Raw genomic sequence first — 24,217 nt, 5'->3', positions numbered from 1 at the left:
AACTCTAGAGGAGCTCTGCGTTTCTTGTCCGCCTGAGACTTCATGCGGGCAGAGGCTTTGAGGAGAGCGGTGCGAGTCTCTCGCCAGATGGAAGAGAAATCCCGGACAAGGTCGTCAACTGCAGGTACGGGAGAAGGGGAAGTCAGCGGCAGCGGTGGATGAGGATGGCGACCAAGTTTACAAAAAATGGAGACTTGTTAGAAGCAGAGGAGTGCTTGTAATTATAGGAAAATTCTGCCCAGGGAAGCAGAGGAGATGAAGTGGCATAGATATTCTCCCAAAATTTGATTCACCCGTTCCACTTGGCCATTGGACTGAGGGTGATGGGAAGATGAGAAGTCCAACTTGACCCCCAGCTGACCGCATAGCGCCCTACAGAATTTAGAAACAAACTGTACCCCTCGGTCAGAGACAATGTGCTTGGGGAGACCATGGAGGCTGAAGATGTGTTGGAAAAACTGTTTGGCCAGCACAGGCGCAGACGGAAGACCAGGCAGAGGTACAAAGTGGGCCATCTTAGAGAAGCGATCCACTACGACCCAAATGACCGTCATTCCGTTGGAGGAGGGAAGGTCGGTAACAAAATCCATGGCGATATGAGACCACAGAGTTTTAGGAATCGGGAGGGGCAAGAGAAAACCAGCCGGCTTAAGGCGAGGTGACTTGTCCCGAGCACACATCATACAGGCTTGGACGTAGTCCGAGACATCTTTTTCCATAGTGGGCCATCAGTATCTTTGGGAGATAAGCTGGAGAGACTTCTGTACCCCAGGATGACCTGCAAATAAAGAGGCATGGCCCCACTTGAGCACACGTAGCCGCTGCCGTGGAGGCACATAGGACTTGCCTGGAGGGAGAGAGCGCAGATCCACAGGAGCAACGGCTCAGGTGGAATTATATGTTGGGGAGTAGTTTCGTCGCCCACCACATCGGAAGAGTGGGAAAGGGCGTCCGCCCCGATATTCTTGCTCTCTGGACGAAAAGGAATCAGAAAATTAAAGCAAGCAAAGAACAACGACCAGCGAGCCTGACGTGGATTAAGCCTTTGAGCGGATTGGAGGTAGGCAAGGTTCTTGTGGTCCGTGAAAATACACACAGGGTGGATGGAGCCCTCGAGAAGATGCCTCCACTCCTCGAGTGCCAATTTTATGGCCAAAAGTTCTCTGTCACCAATGGAATAGTTTCTCTCAGTGGGAGTGAAGGTCTTGGAGTAGAAGCCGCAAGTGAGAGTCCTGCCCCTGGGTGACTTTTGGGTGAGTACGGCTCCAGCTCCCACAGAGGAGGCATCCACTTCCAGGGAAAAAGGCTTAGTGGGGTCAGGTCTGGAGAGTACAGGTGCTGTGGCAAAAGAGGCTTTCAAAGACTGGAAAGCCTCTTCAGCTTGAGAAGGCCATGATTTAGGATTAGCCCCTTTCTTGGTCAAAGCTACTATGGGAGACACCAGAGGGAGTAATGAGGAATGAATTGCCTACAATAATTGGCAAAACCCAAAAATCTTTGAATTGCATGGAGTCCAGAGGGGCGTGGCCAGTCCAGTACCGCTGAGAGCTTGGCTGGGTCCATCTGTAGACCCCGGGCTGAAATGATGTACCCTAGGAAGGGCAAGCTGGGCCGCTCAAACAGGCACTTCTCGATCTTAGCATACAGTTGATTCTTTCTTAGGCACGAAAGAACAAAACGGACATGGAGCCAATGTTGGTCCAGATTGGGGAGAAGATGAGGATGTCATCAAGGTATACAACCACCCAGGTGTAGAGCAAGTCTCCAAAAATTTAATTGACAAATTCCTGAAACACAGCTGGCGCATTGCAAAGACCGAATGGCATCGCTAGGTATTCAAAGTGGCCATCCTGTGTGTTGAAAGCGGTCTTCCACTCGTCCCCCTCACGGATTCGGATCAGGTTATAAGCTCCTCGCAGATCCAATTTGGTGAAGATCCTAGCCCCTCGGAGTAATCTTGTTTAGTCCTCTGTAGTCAATGCAAGGACGGAGGGAGCTGTCCTTTTTGGAAACAAAGAAAAAAACAGCCCCAGCAGGAGAGGATGATTTTCTTATAAAACCTCTTTGTAGATTTTCACGAATGTACTCCGACATGGCGAGAGTCTCTGGTGGTGAGAGTGGGTAGATTCTACCTCGGGGTGGAGTAGTCCCAGGCTCCAAGTCGATAGGACAATCGTAGGGTCTGCGAGGCGGAAGAACTTCGGCTTGTTTCTTGCAAAAAAATCAGCGAAGCAGTGATAAGGCTCCGGAAGACCAGGTGGCGGAGGAACAGCGGGGTGTTGCTTGAAAAAAACAGACTTGGGACAACGGCCAGAACAAGAGGAACCCCACTTCAGGATCTCTCCGGAGGACAATCCAGGATGGGAAAGTGATGCTGAAGCCATGGCAAGGCCAAGAGGAGTTCAGAGGAGCAGTATGAAAGAACCAAGAACTCCAAAGTAACTGTATGCGAAAACCCGATGTTCATCTGTAAAGGCAAAGTGCGGTACTGCACAGAGGCAGAAAGTCTCTCACCGTTGATGGTAGGAATGAAGAGTTGCTTGGGCAAACGGACCACAGGAATCTGGAACTTATCAACCAGAGAGGCGTGGATGAATCCAGGAAGGCAGTAGCAGAGAAGGTAGATTTGGCAGGCACAGTGAGCTGTACAGATAATGTAAGATGTGGAGAGGAGGAATCCACACCTAGCAACACCTCTCCCACGTTCACTAGGTGCGTGCGTTTCCCCAACGCAGAGGACGGAGAGGACAATCTTTAAGGAAGTACTCGGTACTGGCGCAGTACAGACACAGATTCTCATTTCTTCGACGACTCCGTTCTTGGGTGGTTAAGCGAGACCGATCCACCTGCATGGCCTCCACGGCGGGAGGCCCAGAGAAGGGTTGCGGTGGACACTGAAAAACCGGAGCCAACTGAGCATAGCGTCTCGGACGAGCTTTCTCCGTTGCTTGCTGCAGTTCCTCTTTTCTCTCCAGGAAACGCTTGTCAATCCTAGTGGCCAGCAGTATAAGCTCACTAAGGGTAGTTGGCATCTCATGTGCCGCCAGGACATCCTTGATTTCACTGCATAGTCCCTTCTTAAACGTGGCACAAAGAGCATCATCATTCCAATTCAACTCGGAGGCAAGGGTGCGGAATTGGATGGCGTAATCTCCTACGGTGGAACCTCCTTGGGTCAGGTTCAGCAAAGCAGTCTCAGCAGAGGACACCCAGGCAGGTTCCTCGAATACGTTGCGGAACTCTTGGCAAAAATTCTGGACGGAGGTAGTGGCTGGATCAGAGCGGTCCCACAAAGGTGTAGCCCAGGCCAGGGCCTTCCCGGTTAACAGGCTGAAAATGAAGGCCACCTTGGCACGTTCAGACGGAAACTGGTCGGCCATTAATTCAAGGTGGAGTGAGCACTGCGACAGGAATCCACGGCACTGCTTTGGATCTCCACCATACTTGTCAGGCAGGGACAAGCGGATTCTGGAAGATGAGATGGCTGCTGGCTGAGGCGGAGCAGCTGGCATAGGTGGAGGAGACGGCTGTTGCTGGACAGGCAGGAGCTGCTGCACCATGGCGGTCAACTGGGCCAGCTGTTGACCTTGCTGGACGATCTGCTGCATCTACTGAGCCACTACGGTAGTGAGATCCGCAAGGCTAGGAAAAGGTACCTCAGCGGGATCCATGGCCGGATCTTACTGTAACAGTCCAGACAGGTGGCTGGAGGTGGATCCACTGGACCAGAGGAGGGATGGCGTGGGCCGTACCCAGGGAATGGAATCTAAGGATGGTCTTGCTGCTGCAGGTAGCCCCCAGGTCGTTCCACCAGATAGCGACTCAACCCCTCTGGTTTCTGAGATAGGCGCGGTACAGGAGGAACGGACAGAAGCGTAGTCAGATGTAGCAAAGGTCAGGGCAGGCAGCACAGGTTAAGAAGCAGTAGTCACGGGTAAGGGTCGACAACGGGCAGGGAACACTTTATTAATTGACTGCTTTCTCAGAGGCATGAGGCACAAAGAACCGGCAAGGGCAGGAAGGGGCTGGAGACTTTTATAAGACAGTAAGGGCCAGGCACCAATCAATGGTGCGCTGGCCTTTTAAATTTCATGAAGCCGGCGCGCGCGCGCCCTAAGGAGCGGGGCCGCGCGTGCAGGGAGGAAGAGGCAGCACAAGGGGACGGGACCACGGGTGAGTGAGCACGGGATGCGGCGTGTGTGCGGGGACCGGCCGCCACACTAACCGCATCCCCGACGGTGGAAACCCTGCACTCCCGGTCAGTGTGTCTGACCGGGATGCGCAGGGAAGCCGCAGACTTGGACAGAGGCAGCGAGCGCTCCGGTCCAGAGGAGGAGATCGGAGCGCTCACTGTAACAGCTACCATAAATCTTCAATTTAAATTTGAAAATTAATCTTTTAATCTTAGGGATTGTGAAGCCCTATTGTGTTCTCATGCTGCCGACAGCTCCAGGTTGTGTCATTCAGCCACTATATAGCTTACTGATGCTGCAGGGCCTGGGATATTGCCTAAAAATGTTTATGGTAGCACTAGCTACTTAAATTGTCAATTTAAATTTGAAAATTAATCTTTTAATCTTAGGTATTGTGAAGCCCTATTGTCTCCTCATGCTGCCAAGAGATCCAGGCTGTGTCATTCAGCCACTATTTATATTTAAATATGAAAATTCATCTTTTAGGGATTGTGAGGCCCTATGGTTTTCTCATGCAGCCGCTAACTCCAGGCTGTGTCATTCAGCCACTGTATGGTCTCCTCTTGCTGCTGCCAATTCCCGGCTGTGCCATTCTGCCAGATTATGGTCTCCTCATGCTGCTGCAACCTCTAGGCTCTGTCATTGTGCCACCATGTGACTCCATGTTAGATTGGAATTTGTGGTCATACAGTATTAGTTCAAAGTAAACACCGGGACATTAAACTTTGCAATCTAATATAAATCTTAAATTGAAATTTAAAAAAATCAATGTAATCTTTTCTGAGGCCCTATGGTCGTCGACGTCATATAACCTGTGGAATTATCACAAGAATCCAATGAAACAGTTTGGAGCGATAACAATGAATCATAACTGATTAAATGAAACATTCACACTTTCACAGTCAGGGGGGCACTGAGAGGCAGGGGCTGGAACAGGTGGTATCTTGATTGGCGGAGGACCACCAGCTCGATGCTCACCAGAATGGCTAATCAAAAAAATAAAATAAATTCAAATAAATTAAGTAAAACTTTCATAAAAAATCTGCCACATCCAGATGCTATGATTCTAATAGCGATGCCTATAATCTGCATGTCATATCGAATAACAGTATTATTTCACTAACACAGCACAATCCCTATGCCTGTTAGGACAAGGCAAAGTGTTCTACACCCCTATTGAGCCTCTCTGTAGGCCAGAAATAGCCGTTTTCAATGCAATGGACGTAAATGTACGTCATGGAGCCATGGTACTTAACGCATTATGATGTACATTTACGCTTCACCATGAGAGCGAACACCGGTCATGCGCGGCAGGTCCCGGCTGCTGATAGAGGTCCCGGCTGCTGATAGCCGTTAACCTCTCAGATGCCATGATCAATTCAGATAATCTGGGGCAGTGCTGCAAGGGGAATCCTATCATCCATAATGGCGGTCGGAGGTCCCTCCGTCCATCTTCAGGGTCTTCTGCTGTGGTCTGAGATCGAGCAGACCAGAGCAGAAAATCACTAATAATACTGATCAGTGCTATGCCCTATGCATGGCACTGAACAGTATTAGCAATAAAATTAATTCTATAAATAGTCCCCTATGGGGACTATTAAAGTGTAAAAAAAAATTTACAAATTTTAAAAATAAAATGTTAAAAAAATCCCCTCCCCCAATAAAAACGTAAATCATCCTTTTTTCCCATTTTACCCCGAAAAAAAACTTAAAAAAATAATTAATAAACATATTTGGTATTGCTGAATGCATAAAAGTCTGAACTGTATCAAAATGTATTGTTAATTATCCTGTACGGTGAATGGTGTAAACACAAAAAAAAAAATACAAAATTGCTGCATTATTTTGTCACATTTTATTCCAAAAAAAATTATAAAAAATTTATAAAAAGTTAAAACTAAGCAAATGTGGTACTGATATAAACTACAGATCAGGCTGCAAAAAATTATCCCTCATACTTCCCCGTGTACGGCAACATTTGAAAGTTATAGGTGGTGAAAATAGGGCAATTTCAAACATACTAATTTTGTTAAAATAGTTAGATTTTTTTTTTAACCTGTACAATTATAGAAAAGCATATAGCATGGGTATCATTTTAATTGCATTAACCCACAGAATAAAGAACACATGTCATTTTTACCATAAATTGTACACCGTGAAAACAAGACCTTCCAAAATTTGCTAAATTGCGGTTTTCTTTTCAATTTTCCCACATAAATAATATATTTTTGGTTGCGCCATACATTTTATGATAAAATAAGTGATGTCATTACAAAGTATAATTGGTGACGCAATAAATAAGCCCTCATATGATTGATTGAAATATGATTTATGAGTTATGATTTTTAGAAAACGAGGAGGAAAAAGCCAAAATACGAAAATAAAATTGGCCCTTAAGGCCAAAATGGGCCTGGTACTTAACCACTTAAGGACCTAGGGCGTATGGATACGCCTTGACGTCCTGGTACTTAAGGACCCAGGGCGTACCCATACGCCCGTGGGAATTTTGGTCCCCGACGCGCGCCGGGCGGTGAACGGGCTGGTGTGACTGATGATATCAATCAGCAGGCACCCCGCGCAAATGCCCAGGGGGGTCATTAGACCCCCCCCCCCCGTCGGCGATCGGCGCAAATCGCAAGTGAATTCACACTTGCGATTTGCGCCGATTCCGGGTCATATGGGTCTATGGTGACCCGGTGATCCGGAATATAAGGGGGATCGCGGTTGTCTAGGACAACGATCCCTGCGATCCCCCTGTAGGCATAGCAGTGAGGTGGCAGGGGTGCCACCCCTCCTATCCCTGCTATTGGTCTGCTATTGATCGTCAGAGGCGACAACCAATAGCAGACCGGGGGCGGGGGGGGGTTAACTTTCGTTTTCCCCCGTCCTGCCCACCCACAATAGGCGGGGCAGAACGGGGAACTGAAGGGGACCGGGCGTCAGAAGAGGACGGCTCCCGGGATCCTACGGAAGCCGGTAAGTTGATCTGGAGGGCTACAGTCTGAGACTGTGGTCTCTAAACTGTAGCCCTCCAGATGTTGCAAAACTACAACTCCCAGCATGCCCAGACAGCTGTTTGGGCATGCTGGAATATGTAGTTTTGCAACAGCTGGAGGGCTGCAGTTTGAGACCACTATACAGTGGTCTCTAAACTATATCCCTCAAGATCTTGCAAAACTACAACTCCTAGAATGCCCACATAGATGTGAGTTGTAGTTTTGCAACATCTGGAGGTCCACAGTTTGGAGATCACTGTGCACTGGTCTAAAAACTGTAGCTCTCTAGATGTTGCAAAACTGCAAATCCCAGCATGCCCAGAAAGCAAACAGCTGTCTCGGCATGCAGGGAGTTGTAGTTGGGTACCTCAAGCTGTTGCATAACTACATCTCCCAGCATGCCCTTCGGTGATTAGTACATGCTGTGAGTTGTAGTTTTGCAACAGCTGGAGGCACACTGGTTGGAAAATACTGAGTTAGGTAACAGAACCTAACTGAAGGTTTTCCAACCAGTGTGCCTCCACCTGTTGCAAAAGTACAACTTCCATCATGCATGGTCTGTCAGTTCATGCTGGGAGTTGTAGTTTCGAAACAGCTGGAGGTTCCCCCCCCCCCCCCCATGTGAATGTACAGGGTACATTCACACGGACAGGGTTACAGTAAATTTCCTGCTTCAAGTTTGGGCTGCGGCAAATTTTTCGCCGCAGTGCAAACTCCTAGCGGGAAATTCACTGTAACACACCAGTGCGAATGTACCCTAAAAACACTACACTACACTAACACATAATAAAGGGTAAAACACTACATATACACCCCCTTACACTGTCCCTCCCCAATAAAAATTAAAAACATCTTGTACGTCAGGGTTTCCAAAACGGAGCCTCCAGCTGTTGCAAAACAACAACTCCCAGCATTTCTGGACAGCCACTGACTGTCCAGGCATGCTGGGAGTTTAGCAACAGCTGGAGGCACCCTGTTTGGGAATCACTGGTGTAGAATACCCCTATGTCCACCCCTATGCAATCCCTAATTTAGTCCTCAAATGCCCATGGAGCTCTCTCGCTTCGGAGCCCTGTCGTATTTCAAGGAAACAGTTTAGGGCCATATATGGGGTATCGCCGTACTCGGGAGAAATTGCACTACAAATTTTGGGGGTCTTTTTTTCCTTTTACCGCTTGTGAAAAGGAAAAGTTGGGGGCTACACCAGCCTGTTAGTGTAAAAAAATAAAAATGTTTACACTAACATGCTGGTGTTGCTCAATACTTTTTATTTCCACAAGCAGTAAAAGGAAAAAAATAAAAAAATAAATTGAAACGCAATTACTCCTGAGTACGGAAATACCCCAGATGTGGGCGTAAAATGCTCTGCGGGCACACAACAAGGCTCAGGAGTGAGAGTGCACCATGTACATTTGAGGCCTAAATTGGTGATTTGCACAGGGGTGGCTGATTTTACAGCGGTTCTGACGAACGCAAAAAAAAAAAATACCCACATGTGACCACATTTTGGAAACTACACCCCTCACGGAACGTGACAAGGGGTATAGTGAGCCTGAACACCCCACAGGTGTTTGACGAATTTTCATTAAAGTTGGATGGGAAAATGAAAAAAATTATATTTTTTCACTAAAATGCTGGTGTTACCCTAAATTTTTCATTTTCACAAGGGAAAATAGGGAAAAAGCCCCCCAAATTTGTAACCCCATCTCTTCTGAGTAAAAACATACCCCATTTGTGAATTTAAAGTGCTCTGCGGGCGAACTACAATGCTCAGAAGAGAAGGAGCGCCATTGGGATTTTGTAGAGAAAATTTATCCGGAATTGAAGGCCACATGTGTTTACAAAGCCCCCATAGTGCCAGAACAATGGACCCCCGACACATGTGACCCCATTTTGGAAACTACACCCTCACGTAATGTAATAAGGGGTACATTGAGAATTTACGCCCCACAGGTGTCTGACAGATTTTTCATTTGTACAGCCCACTGTTCCAAAGATCTGTGGGGTGTAAATACTCACTGCACCCCTTATAAAATTCTGTGAGGAGTGTAGTTTCCAAAATGGGGTCACATGTGGGGGGGTCCACTGTTCTGGCACCACGGGGGGCTTTGTAAACGCACATGGCCCCTGACTACCATTCCAAACGAATTCTCTTTCCAAAAGCTCAATGGCGCTCCTCCTCTTCTGAGCATTGTAGTTCGCCAGCAGAGCATTTTACGTCCTAACATGGGGTATTTCCATACTCAGAAGAAATGGGGTTACAAATTTTGGGGGTCATTTTCTCCTATTACCCCTTGTAAAAATTTAAAATTTAGGGGAAAAACTTCATTTTAGTAAAAAAAAAAAAATTTTTTTCATTTACACATCCAACTTTAACGAAAAGTCGTCAAACACCTGTGGGGTGTTAAGGCTCAGTGGACCCCTTGTTACGTTCCTTGAGGGGTGTAGTTTCCAAAATAGTATGCCATGTGGGTATTTTTGCTGTTCTGGCACCACAGGGGCTTCCTAAATGTGACATCCCCCAAAAAACCATTTCAGCAAAAGTTGCTTTCAAAAATCCAAATGTGACTCCTTCTCTTCTGAGCATTGTAGTTCGCCCGCAAAGCATTTTACGTCCTAACATGGGGTATTTCCATACTCAGAAGAGATGGGGATACAAATTTGGGGGGGGGGGAATTTTCTCCCATTACCCTTTGTAAAAATGGAAAATTTGGGGGAAAAACTGCACTTTAGTGTGAATTTTTTTTTCCATTTACACATCCGATTTTAACGAAAAGTTGTCAAACACCTGTGGGGTGTTAAGGCTAACTGGACCCCTTGCTACGTGCCTTGAGGGGTGTAGTTTCCAAAATGGTATGCCATGGGGTGTTTTCTGCGGTTCTGGCACCATAGGGGCTTTCTAAATGTGACATGCCCCCCAAAAGCCATTTCAGAAAAATTCACTCTCCAAAATCCCATTGTCGCTCCTTCCCTTCTGTGCCCTCTACTGCTCCCGCCGAACACTTGACATACACATATGAGGTATTTCCTTACTCAAGAGAAATTGGGTTACAAATTTTCTCCTATTACCACTTGTAAAAATTCAAAAACTGGGTCTACAAGAACATGCGAGTGTAAAAAATGAAGATTTTGAATTTTCTCCTTCACTTTGCTGCTATTCCTGTGAAACACCTAAAGGGTAAACACACTTACTGAATGTCATTTTGAATTCTTTAAGGGGTGCAGTTTTTATAATGGGGTCATTTGTGGGGTATTTCTATTATGAAGGCCCTTCAAATCCACTTCAAAACTGAACTGGTCCCTGAAAAATTCCGATTTTGAAAATTTTGTGAAAAATTTGAAAATTACTGCTGAACTTTGAAGCCTTCTGATGTCTTCCAAAAGTAAAAACATGTAAACTTTATGATGCAAACATAAAGTAGACATATTGTATATGTGAATCAATGCATAATTTATTTGGAATATCCATTTTCCTTATAAGCAAAGAGCTTCAAAGTTTAAAAAAATGCAAAATTTTCATAAAATTTTGGAATTTTTCACCAAGAAATAATGCAAGTATCAACAAAATTTTACCACTAACATAAAGTAAAATATGTCACGAAAAAACTATCTCGGAATCAGAATGAAAAGTAAAAGCATCCCAGAGTTATTAATGCTTGAAGTGACAGTGGTCAGATGTTCAAAAAATGTCCGGGTCCTAAAGGTATATTTGGGCTGGGTCCTTAAGGGGTTAAGGGATTAATAGTGATTCGCTCCAAATAAATTCCATCCGAACCAAATTTTTTCAGAAAATTCAGTGAATCGGCCAAACCAAATTTTTAAGAAATTCGCTCATCTCTAATTGTGACCTTAGGCAGCTGTCCATTCCCGATTCCCTTTCTTTCATATGTCAGTGGGTAGTAATTAGTTGACATTTAACTCAGATAGAGCTTTCAGAGATGAATAGTTAGTGTCATGCTGTTTCACATTACTTTAGAAAGGGATAAAGCTTTAAAGTATTTTAAGTCGAAAGACAATGTCCTAGAAAAAGTAGTAAGCAAATAAGACAGAGCTATTCCTATGATCAAAATCTCCAATTTGTCAGTTAAACGTCTGACTATAAAGAAGGATGCAAAAACGTGAGCATGTCTACAGGCATGACCCACTCAAATTGTTTTCAATTGAAGTAAAGATGAAAGGAGATAGATCCACTTGATAATACGCGGCTGCATTTGGCAAGGTATTTACTCTTTTAATAGATACTGTTAGCTCCCACTTGTATGAAACGTTGACAATGATCCAAACTATAGAAATATAGACAAAAAATGTATTAAGAATTCTTGGCTAGCTTAGGTAAACACAAAACCCCGTTTTCATATTCTCGTGTGTTTGTCAAATTAAAAGTCTGAAAAAAGGTAAGCAAATGGAGACATAACTAAGCCAGGAGATAGAAATTGTATCAAAAAATTATAATCTGGTGACTTCTACTAACAACTGTGATGGTAGAAAGACAACAAGCCTGCAATGCAGTATGTTATTTTCAGCAGGGTTTTCTTTTTCTTTTTTTTATATTTTGTCCTATAATACATTTTAATTTTTATGTCATTGCTTCCTGTTGATCTTATTTCAAAATGTTATATCATGCTTGTTCTTTAGTTAATGGAAATAATAAATCGGATCCCATTTACTTAACCATTCTCTTATAAAGTTGTAATGTAGTAAGAAGAAAATTCTTGTAGGGTCCCAACAATTGCGTTGTGTTATAAACAACAGTAAAGCAAGAACTCCTAAATATAAAGAACAAGTCATTAAAGAGACTCATTCATCAAAGGCTTTGATTTCATTAAGCATCCATGGGAACTAGGGATGAGCTAATCAAATCTGATGAATCCGAATTCCTCATGAATTTCAGGAAAAATTTGATTCACAACCAATGCGAATATTGTCGCAATCTGATTGCGCAAATTGCTTCTTTAAACTCCATTTAGTGCGGTCCAGGCTCCAGGGCATCTAAAATAGCGGATCTACTGTTACGATTCGGCAGGCTGGATGTGGATCCTCTGTGTCAGCCAGGGATTGGCGTGGACCGTGTCGGTGGACCGGTTCTAGGGTTGCTACTGGTTTTCAACAGAGCCCGCCGCAAAGCGGGATGGTCTTGCTGCGGCGGTAGCAACCAGGTCATATCCACCGGCAACGGCTCAACCTCGCTGACTGCTGAGAAGGCGTGGGATAGAAAGACTAAGCAGAGGCAATGTCAGACGTAGCAGAAGGTCGAGGCAGGCGGCAAGGTTCGTAGTCAATGAGGATAGCAGGAGATCTGGAACACAGGCTTTGGACAACACTAAACGCTTTCACTGGCACAAGGCAACAAGATCCGGCAAGGAAGTGCAGGGGAAGTGAGGTAATATGGACAGGAGCAGGTGGAAGCTAATTAGACTGATTGGGCCAGGCACCAATCACTGGTGCACTGGTCCTTTAAATCTTAGAGAGCTGGCGCGCGCGCGCCCTAGAGAGCGGAGCTGCGCACGCCAGAACATGACAGCCGGGGACCGGGACGGGTAAGTGACTTGGGATGCGATTCGCGAGCGGGCGCGTCCCGCTATGCAAATCGCATCCTCGCCGGCAATGTCAGTGCAGCGCTCCCGGTCAGCGGGTCTGACCGGGGCGCTGCAGAGAGAGAGACGCCGCGAGCGCTCTGGGGAGGAGCCGGGACCCGGAGCGTTCGGCGTTACAGTACCCCCCTTAGGTCTCCCCCTCTTTTTGTCTCCTTGTCCCTTCAAAAGAGACGAGAACATAGGGGACGTCTCTTGAGTCTCCTTCTGAAAAAAGAAGTCCTGGGTAGCTATACCAGCGGCAGGTAGTTCAGAAGAAGTGGGAATGGGGAGGGGGGGCAGAGGGTGAAGCTTGTCACGGGGCAGAGTGTCACCAGGACGGGGGCTATGAGGAGGCACGGCACAGTCCTGATAGGCCTTGGGGAGACCAGGCACAGGAGGAGACACGACAGACGGGACTGGGAGCAGACGTGAGGCATTTCTTACGGCAAGCAGAACCCCAATTCTTGATCTCCCCGGTGGTCCAGTCAAGGGTGGGAGAATGATGCTGGAGCCATGGCAGACCGAGGAGGACTTCAGAGGTGCAGTTGGGAAAGACGAAAAATTCAATCTTTTCGTGATGAGGTCCAATGCACATTAAGAGGGGTTCTGAGCGGTAACGCACAGTACAGTCCAACTTCACTCCGTTGACCGAAGAAATGTAGAGCGGCTTGACGAGACGGGTCACCGGGATGCAGAACTTATTCACCAAAGAGTCCAGAATAAAATTTCCAGAAGCACCAGAGTCCAAGCAGGCCACGGCTGAGAGGGAGGAGTTGGCAGAAGGAGAAATTCGCACGGGCACAGTGAGACGTGGAGAAGCAGACTTCGTACCAAGAGACGCCACACCCACATGAGCTGGGTGCGTGCGTGCGTTTCCTAGACGTGGAGGACGAATAGGGCAATCCACCAAGAAATGTTCGGTACTAGCGCAGTACAGACATAGAGTTTTTTTTCCCTACGGCGAGTCCTCTCTTCATGGGTCAGACGAGACCGATCCACTTGCATAGCCTCCTCGGCGGGAGGCACAGGGGTAGATTACAAAGGATACTGTGGGAGAGGTGCCCAAAGATCAAGGTCTTTTTCCTGGCGGAGCTCCTGGTGTCTTTCAGAAAACCGCATGTCAATGCGGGTGGCCAAATGGAAAAGTACTTGAAGGTTGGCAGGAATCTCTCGTGCAGCCAGCACATCCTTGATGTTACTGGATAGGCCTATTTTAAAGATCGCGCAGAGGGCCTCGTTATTCCAAGATAATTCGGAGGCGAGAGTACGAAATTGGATGGCGTACTCGCCTACTGAAGAATTACCCTGGACAAGGTTCAGCAGGTCAGTCTTGGCAGAAGAAGCTCGGGCTGGTTCCTCGAAGACACTACGGACTTCAGCGAAGAAGGACTGGACTGTAGCTGTGGCAGGATCATTGCGGTCCCAGAGCGGTGTGGCCCAAGACAAGGCCTTTCCAGACAGAAGACTCACTACGAACGCCACCTTAGACCGTTCTGTAGGAAATTGGTCCGACAACATCTCCATATGTAGGGAACATTGAGACAGAAAGCCACGGCAGAGTCTAGAGTCCCCATCAAATTTGTCCGGCAGGGACAAGCGGAGGCTAGGAGCGGCCAGTCGCTGCGGAGGAGGTGCAGGAGCTGGCGGAGGAGATGGTTGCTGCTGTAGCAGTGGCAGAAGTTGCTGTAACGTGGGGGTCAACTGCGACAGCTGCTGTCCTTGTTGGGCAATTTGCTGTGATTGCTGAGCTACCACCGTGGATAGGTCAGCGAGACTTGGCAGCGGCACCTCAGCGGGATCCATGGCCGGATCTACTGTTACGATTCGGCAGGCTGGATGTGGATCCTCTGTGTCAGCGAGGGATTGGCGTGGACCGTGTCGGTGGACCGGTTCTAGGGTTGCTACTGGTTTTCACCAGAGCCCGCCGCAAAGCGAGATGGTCTTGCTGCGGCGGTAGCAACCAGGTCGTATCCACCGGCAACGGCTCAACCTCGCTGACTGCTGAGAAGGCGTGGGACAGAAGGACTAAGCAGAGGCAAGGTCAGACGTAGCAGAAGGTCGGGGCAGGCGGCAAGGTTCGTAGTAAATGAGGATAGCAGGAGATCTGGAACACAGGCTTTGGACAACACTAAATGCTTTTACTGGCACAAGGCAACAAGATCCGGCAAGGAAGTGCAGGGGAAGTGAGGTAATATGGACAGGGAGCAGGTGGAAGCTAATTAGACTGATTGGGCCAGGCACCAATCACTGGTGCACTGGCCCTTTAAATCTTAGAGAGCTGGCCCTAGAGAGCGGAGCTGCGCGCGCCAGAACATGACAGCCGGGGACCGGGACGGGTAAGTGACTTGGGATGCGATTCGCGAGCGGGCGCGTTCCGCTATGCAAATCGCATCACCGCGGGCAATGTCAGTGCAGCGCTCCCGGTCAGCGGGTCTGACTGGGGCGCTGCAGAGAGAGAGACGCCGCGAGCGCTCCGGGGAGGAGCAGGGACCCGGAGCGCTCGGCGTAACATCTACATTTGAGGACATGGGGCAATCATGGGAAGGCAGGAACAAGGGTAGGCGGGATGATCCTAAATCACATGCAGCAGCAAGCCACCCCTGTGATGTCACAGCCCTCTATAATCAGCAGCCATCTTGCGGTCAGTCACTTCAGCCTTTAATTACAGAGAGAGAAATGGACAGACAGCAGTGTGTGTTGCACAGAAAAGCTTTTTTTACAGCAGTGATTCATCTTAAGCCCAAATCCAGCCTAGAAGCACTGATAGGGAAGGAAGTGAGAGAGAAATGTTGGATGTAGTACACAGCGACTGTGTGCTGCAGCACTGGTGTGTACAACAACTGAAAAGCTAATAGCAGCAAGCCAGTTAGCGAGAGCAGAGCACTAAAATCAAATTGTTCTCTGTTAAGTGTAACCTGTGCATACATCTAAGTGGTGTATCCTTTAATTTCTGTTAAATTCTCAAGGGCCCAGGTGCTGTGAGAGGCCAGGCAAAAGTACAAACCTGCTCATGTTGTAGACAAATACTGCTTTAAGCACACTGGAGCGCATTGCCCTCCCCTCATAAGTGCATACCACATACGTAAATGGTGTACTATTTTGTTCCTGTTAAAGTCTTAAGGGCCTGGATACTGTGAAAGGCCAGCCAAAGGTGCAAACCTGATGGTGTTGTAGAGAAATACTGTTTTCTTATACGCACTAAGTATGTCAGGCAGAGAAGTGCCAGGATGTGCACAGAGGAGTGGCAGAGGCCTAAATTCATCAGGCAGAGGTGGCAGCAGAATAAGGGTGAGTGGGAGCAGGAGTCTCAGCGAGAGGCCTGAGCTCCCGTTATCAGCAAGCAGTCTAGTCTCGACCAGCAACCCATCTGCTGTCATCAATTGGTTAACACGGTCATCCACTTCATCACAAGTGAAATCTGACACCCCCAGTCAACAGTCAGTGGGTTCCTCAGACACAACCCTCAGTTGGCATGGCCCGAGAGCAGTCCCTGTCCTCCCATTGCCCCTGTCCTATGCTGTTCCCACCCCCACAGAAGTATCTTATGGTGTGGGTTCAGCTTCATTATTTAGTGAAGACAATCTACTAGAGTACAATCAGCAGCTACGGCCCAGCCAAGAAATGAAGGAGACATCCGCCGCTTCCTCCGCTAGGTGGGCAAGTGGTGAGGAAGAGAGTGGCATGGGAGGTGGTGCTGCGAGCATTAAGGGTCCTAAAGCAGACACTGATGATGAAGCTGATCGCACTTGGGAGCTGGGTGCAGAAGGGGCTTCATCAGGAAAAGAGGGTTGCAGGTTGCCCATGAGGCAGCAGCTGAGTCAGCAAGGTGGTAGCATGGTTGGCAGTCATCATGGTGGCAGAAGTGAAAAGTCTGGAGCCAAACGTGCCCGGGGTAGACCACCTGCTTCACGGCAGCCTACCTTCCCGGAAGGTAGTAGAACAGGGGTTCCTGGTGTCAGCGGCAGTAGCAGTCATTCAGTGCAGAATGTTGGTGGGAAAATCAGCTACTTGGCGGTGTGGCAGTTTTTCATTAAGCATCCGGAGGATGTTAACCTGGCCACATGCAAGATGTGTCGGCAGAAGGTGAAGCGTGGCCAGGGTCCCAATGTTGTCACCACTGCCCACCACGGTGTCAACATATGCAGCGTCACCATAAAGCAGCCTGGGAGAACTGTGGCTCCGATGTGGTGGTCCAGCCTGTTGCATCACCCAGTGGGACGCGGCTCCCTGTTTCAGCCAGCCAAAGCTCCACCACCTCAGCTGAAGGGAGCTGTGTGTCATACCTATCTTCTGTTGCTCCCGATGCTCCTGCTCCTCCTACTACGGGTCAGTCATTCCACCAGCAATGGCTTAAGACTTTAAAAGGAACAAAATGATACACCACTTAGATGTACGTATGTGGTATGCACTAATGAGGGGAGGACAATGCCCTCCAGTATGCTTAAAACAGTATTTGTCTACAACACCTGCAGGTGTGTATTTTTGCTTGGCCTTTCACAGTATCTAGGCCCTTGATACTTTAAAAGGAACATAATGATACACCACTTAGATGTACGTATGTGGTATGCACTTATTAGGGGAGGACAACGCCCTCCAGTACGTCAGATTCGATTCGCTCATCCCTATTCACTATAATTCCTTGTATTACTGCCCACCTGACATCCAGTATTAACACTTCTCCTTACTGGAGATAACACTGTGGACTCTGCTGCAAGATACATATCATGTGTAAAGCATTTATCTGTGAGTTAACTGTACCTTTTATAGAATGGTGCTTTGAGTGTACCCTTTACTGAGACTGAGGTGGTGGGAGCAATTGAATTCATAACAGGCGGAAATACTTCAGGTCCAGATGGTCTTCCAAAAGATTGGCATAAACAATATGCTGAATAATTTACTCTTCTCTTTCTTCAGTCATATATAGAGGCTCTAATTGTTGGTTCCATGCCACCTATGTTGAGGGAAGCTCTTAGAGTGGTCCTGCTGAAGCCTGGGAGGCACCTCAACACTCTGGATTTGCATTGTCCGATATCTCTTTTTAATTCAGAAATTTTTATTAAATCTTTGTCTATTAGGTTACACTCTGAATTCTCTCCTGGAACTAGTACGTAAAGTTGCCACTTTCTCTGGCCTAAGTGTCAATAGAGCCAAGTTAGTTGTTTTCACTTTGAGCAAATTATATAATTCAATCTTCGCTCAAATACTCAAATATCTGGTTGGGGCATTCCTCTGGATGTCAACTTCCTCTTGCCCTTAAAGGAGTTTTAGTCATGGCTGTTTCCTGATTGGCCTGTTGGTATTGATGGCCCTTTGTCATTACAACTAGGTTTTGTTACCTCTGCCTCATCACTTTGGTTATTTTTGCACTGTATCATTTAAAAAAAATTATAAAATCAGTTAAAAACAATTATAAAATTGGTTAGGAGATGTACACCTAGAATTGGTGCATTTTTGAGTCTACGACACCAGTTTAAATATAACACACCATTCACACTAGCTGAAGCTTAGAGCTTAGCCTCCTCTGTGGAATGATCTCTGTACAGATTACTTACAGAGCATTTAAAAAAAATTACAGACATTAGAATATGTTTCAGTACCTGGATGAGGAAAAAAAATATTTTGTGATACATTCAATAAACAATAATAATAATAAAAAAAAAAAAAATATATATATATATATATATATATATATATATATTAGCTACACTCATTATGACTAATCTATAAATGCAGGGAAGTAATAGTATGTACATTATGATAGATAAACACTTCAAATGTCCATTAAACCTATTATTAAATGAGAAAAAAATGAGCATAATGTTGAAACATAATGCACTAACAAGGGCGGAAGTTGAGTAATAGTTATCATTATTATAGCTATTATCTCTCTATTTGTACAATCTACAGTATGCCTCAACACAAAATTGTGGAGAAAGATATAGATATTGATTCCAAGAAAGAGAAGGATAGAATAATCATTGCTATACCACAATAATGCATAAAACATAAACGTGAGGGTTCTATGCTCTAGTTCTTTCTAATGTCCTTTCAAAGGAAAACAATATGGTAATGACCCATTTGGTCAGCTACTCCCATAGTATTAACTGATCAGCCAAGAGTTGTGTCGAATATACTGGATACTTCATGAAGCATTGGTGACTGTACATTTGTATCACTTCCAATCTCTACACGAGCTTCACTACACAACTTTACAGTTTACACTACAATTTTAAGCAGTTTATTTTCATGGCATTAATAGCTCTAAGGCAAATGTAAGCGCGAATGTTAGCTTACCCTCTGAGCCCATTTATTCAGTTATTTACAGTGGGCCTCCATCAGTACCGTATATTTCTCTGCCATATGTTCATCCCTAGGCTACAATTTTTTTTATTCTAACTTAAAATACATGTCTCTTAGTAATACAATGTAATAACACTTTAACGGTACAATGAAAAGTTCCCCACAAGATTCCAAATCTTTATCTGGATCTTAAAATAACTAGGAAGAAGGGCAAGGGAGTACTTGTTCTTGCTGAAAGGGTAGATAAATTGGTGAAAGGAGATTCCCTTTTAGGCAATGAATCCTGGGGGGAAAAAAAAAAAAAAGAGTCCCTCAAGAAGAAAAAAAAGAACTCTCAAAAAGTTCTTGCCCCTCAACAGTACAGGGACTTAGATACAGCCAAACATATTGTTTGGCTGTATCTAAGCTCTATCAGATGGGTCAGCGAAAGCTGTAAAAAAGCACTGATCTTCTAGATTGACGCTGATCTAAAGAACCTGACCACAAGGCAATATAAACAATTCCTGGATCATTCATGCAATTCTATATTTATATAATTTTTAGACCAAACTGTCAGAATCCAAACTGTCAGAAACTGATCAATGAACAAACATTTACCTATTTGTCCGCTAATCAGTGGCCCTATTGCAGAGGGTCATATTGACTTGTTCATCTAGTAGTCACCTTGTGTAATAGGACCCCAGGGAATCTCTTTAGGCAACCAGCACCCTCCTCTCTACTGATAAGGGGCAAAATAAAAACAGTTGTCTACAAATGGGTGACTCTACCTTAGTAAGTTTAATCTGGTTTAAATAATATGGAATTTTTTTCTGTCTAAAGAAGAGGTAATCTTAAACCCAAAAACATGTGGTCAGGTGAAATATATATATATATATATATTTATATATATATATATATATATATATATATATATATATATGTATATATATGCACACACACACACATAATGCCTAGACAAGACAGAATGATGCATTGTGTGCAACAGGCTACTTTTTTTTCAAATACAGTGGCACCGTGTAGGCCATTATTGTCTATTTGGGGACACAGTTTATGGAATGTATATTTTTTTAATTTTTTATACAGGTGCATAATATCAGGCCTTTTTAATCAGGGGACAAAGCATGGGCATATTTTATTTAGGGAGCACATTGTAGGGAGATTTTGTATTTTCGTTATGGGCACAGCTGAAATGTATCCTATTATGGGGGCTACAGTGCATCTATTGTTTTTCAGGATTTATAGCGTAAAGAAGATCTACAACAAAAATGAGGACATTTGAAAAGCAAATTCTACAGAATACAAATCAAGGCTGCGGAAAGTTTTAATGGTTAAAATGGAAAACATCAGCTCAGATATATATATATATATATATATATATATATATATATTTCATAGAGCTTAGCCTTTCACAGAAGGATATAATGTGAAAAAGTATATGTAACGGCGAATAATAAACCCTGTGCAAAAATTTAAACTGCGTTATTTTGTGTTGCATATTATCTGAAACTTTACTTATATTTTGACCTATATTTACCCAACTATTATCCTGGATATGGTCCGTATATTTTCCATTTCCTCTTAACACTTTCTATACCCTTTACACCTACACTCGTGTTCAAATTTTTATATATTATTGATACCGTACTCCTTTTTTTTTTTTTTTTTTTTTTTTTTTAATACTAACCCTTATCTTGTGTTCCTCTATCTTATACAAATCCTTATTTATGGTGTTCCCTACTGTGTGTCTAACTTGTAAGTAATACAACCAGTCCTTATCCTGGAGCCATTGGATGTTTATATATATATATATATATATATATATATATATATATATATATATATATATATATATATATATATATATATATATATTTATATATATATATATATATATATATATATATATATATATATATAAAGTTTTTTTCCTGGATAACCCCTTTAACTCCAAAAACTCAAATATATTATCCAACCTATTTTCTCTAACTACTGTGCATAAAAATTGAGAATCTCTCCAATTTACAATCTGAACCAACTATGAGGGGCATTTACTAATCTTTTACTATGTTGTCTGGTTTTTATCCTGTTTTTTTCTACTTCATGTTTGACTATGTGCGACAAATTAACAAAATTGTTGCATGGCGTTAATAAATTTGGCACATGTAGGCAAAAGTGGGAAATTTACTTCATGTAGTAGAAAAAATAGTCTGTTCCTTTTTCCTGATATCTGAATAGGTTTGGCTGCTAGGTTTCCTTCTGGATCTTTTGTTTTTGAGTTTTTTTTTTAGCTTTTTCCCCACATCTAAATAATTCCATAACTAAATTGTAGTCATGGCTCAGAATAGTGGTAAACGGCGTTTAGTGTGTGTGTTTATTACATTTATTTAACACTGTTTTTTCTCCCTAAATGTACTTACTCTTTTTTTTTTTTTTTTGTTACTTCTTCTACAGATCCGTGTATCCTGTGGACTTCTTCGGATTCGGTGGACTACTTCGACGACCAGCGTTTTTCTTTGCTTGATGTTAAGAAAATGGTTAACGAGGGCTTGTGGGGGAGTGTTTTTTGGAATCATTTTTTTTTAAACCTGTTGTTTTTTTATTTACTTTACTGGACAGGCTTAGTAATGGAAGCTGTCTTACAGACGTAGTCCATTACTAAGCCGGGGTTAGCGTTAGCCACAAAAACAGCTAGCGCTAACCCCCAATTATTACCCCGGTACCCAACGCCACAGGGGTGCCGGGAAGAGCCGGTACCAACAGGCCCGGAGCAACAAAAATGGCGCTTCTGGGCCTAGGCGGTAACAGGCTGGTGTTATTTAGGCTGGGGAGGGCCAGTAACAATGGTCCTCGCCCACCCTGGTAACGTCAGGCTGTTACTGTTTGGTTGGTATTTGGCTGAGAATAAAAATAGGGGGAACCCTATGTGTTTTTTTTTTCAATATATAATTATTTATAAAAAAAAAACGCATAGGGTCCCCCCTATTTTTATTCTCAGCCAAATACCAACCAAACAGTAACAGCCTGACGTTACCAGGGTGGGCGAGGACCATTGTTACTGGCCCTCCCCAGCCTAAATAACGCCAGCCTGTTACCGCCTAGGCCCAGGAGCACCATTTTTGATGCTCTGGGCCTGTTGGTACTGGCTCTTCCCGGCACCCCTGTGGCTTTGGGTACCGGGGTAATAATTGGGTGTTAGCGCTAGCTGTTTTTGTGGCTAACGCTAAGCCCAGCTTAGTAATGGACTACGTCTATAAGACAGCTTCCACTACTAAGCCTGTCAAGAAAAGTAAGGAAACAACACAACAGGTTTAAAGAAAAAATTATTACAAAAAACACTCCCCCACAAGCCCTCGTAAAAAATTTTACTAAAATCAAACAAAGAAAAACACTGGTCATCAAAGTAGTCCACCGAATCCGAAGGAGTCCACAGGATACACGGATCTGAAATGAGAAGAAAAAAAAAATGGGTTAGTACATTTATTATCACCTGCTCACACATCTCCCACCCCTCACGACTACAACTGCCAGCATGCCCTTACAGTAAGGACATGCTGGGATTTGTAGTTGTGTGGTGCAGGAGATGTGTGGGCAAGTGACAAGCTTGTCCCCTGCCCCCAGCTGCAGGACTACAACTCCCAGCATGCCCTTACTGTAAGGTGGGGCGGAGGCCGGGCACAGTGTTTCCCAACCTGGGAGTTGTAGTTTTGCAACATCTGGAGGCACCCTGGTTGGGAAACACTGTTTTAGGCCAGTGTTTCCCAACCAGGGTGCCTCCATATGTTGCAAAACTACAACTCCCAGCATGCCTGGACAGCCAAATGCTGTCCAGGCATGCTGGGAGTTGTAGTCTTGCAACATCTGGAGGCACCCTGGTTGGGAAACACTGTTTTAGGGCTTGGGCAACTTACCGACTTTCGTAGGATCCAGCACCGCACGACATTGCTGCAAGACACTGCCGAGCGACAGTGCCGCCCGACGGTCTCCGTCAGCGATCGTCGCTGGAGCCTCGGAAGGGTAGGTGAACGTATTTGCCGGTCCCCTTCAGCTGTTTAGTTTTGCAACAGCTGGAGGACTACATTTTACAGACCACAAACCAGTGGTCTGCAAACTGTGGCCCTCCAGCTGTTGCAAAACTACAACACCCAGCATGTCCTGACAGCCAAAGCCTTTGGCTGTCAGGGCAGGAGCCCGGGCTGACATTACAGTGCAGCCACCCGGGCTCCTCATACTGCATCCCCGCTACTCTCACTTATGGGGACACTGATATACATCCCCCCTTGTCTCCCGCCCGTGCCACTTAGCTCCCGCTGCTACAAGACTACAACTCCCAGCGCATCCTCCCTGTAAGGGCGTGCTGGGACTTGTAGTCTTGCAACAGTTAGCAGACAGATGGGAGTTGTGTGGCGCTTGCAGGTGAGAGGGGGGGGGGGGATGTAAATCACTGCAGTGTCCCTGTAGCGAAGTGAGGGTAGCGGGGAGAAAGTATGTCGGAGCCCGGGCGGCAGTAGCTTTTCCTGCTCCATATTGGAGCTGGAGTAAATTTAGTAAATTTTTATGGCCGTTGCGACTGTTTATAGCGCAGCTGCGACTGTCGCAGCTAATAAATACCTGACCACTGCAAGTAAAAAATGCAAACTAGCGTTAATCAAGCGGGAAAAAAAAAATTGACTTTCTAGCTCTTGCTAGAGAAAGTCGCACGAAAAATAGGGTAGGCACAATTGCGACAATTTTGCGCCAAAAATAGTCAGAAAAAAATGACTAAACCCCTTAGTAAATGCCCCTCTATGTCGCTAAATAAAAATTAATAAATGAATAACTTGGGTAGGGTTACTCCCAATGTCAGTATTATTGATCATATCTACAGTAGGACCTACCAAATATGTCAGTATTATTGATCACACACAATGGTGACCCATGTGCGGACCTCCTTAAATTTGTGGGAGGAGATTATGCACAGTGAAACCACTATTCATATGTAAATCATCCCTCTGGGCAACTCCCTGAATATAGGATTAGTTCCCCCCACAGGATGACCCCCATATGAATGTTGTGTTTATCCTGCTATGGTGGGCGGTCATTACGTCCTTGTGACATCATGATTATGAGTATGAGTAAGGCCAGCACCTGGCCGAAACGCGTCACATCCTGTTGTACC

The sequence above is a fragment of the Hyla sarda genome, chromosome 10 (assembly GCF_029499605.1).
Source record: "Hyla sarda isolate aHylSar1 chromosome 10, aHylSar1.hap1, whole genome shotgun sequence".
Taxonomy (NCBI): Eukaryota; Metazoa; Chordata; class Amphibia; order Anura; family Hylidae; genus Hyla; species Hyla sarda.
The sequence above is the reverse complement of the archived record's forward strand: the minus strand, read 5'-3'. Positions refer to the sequence as shown.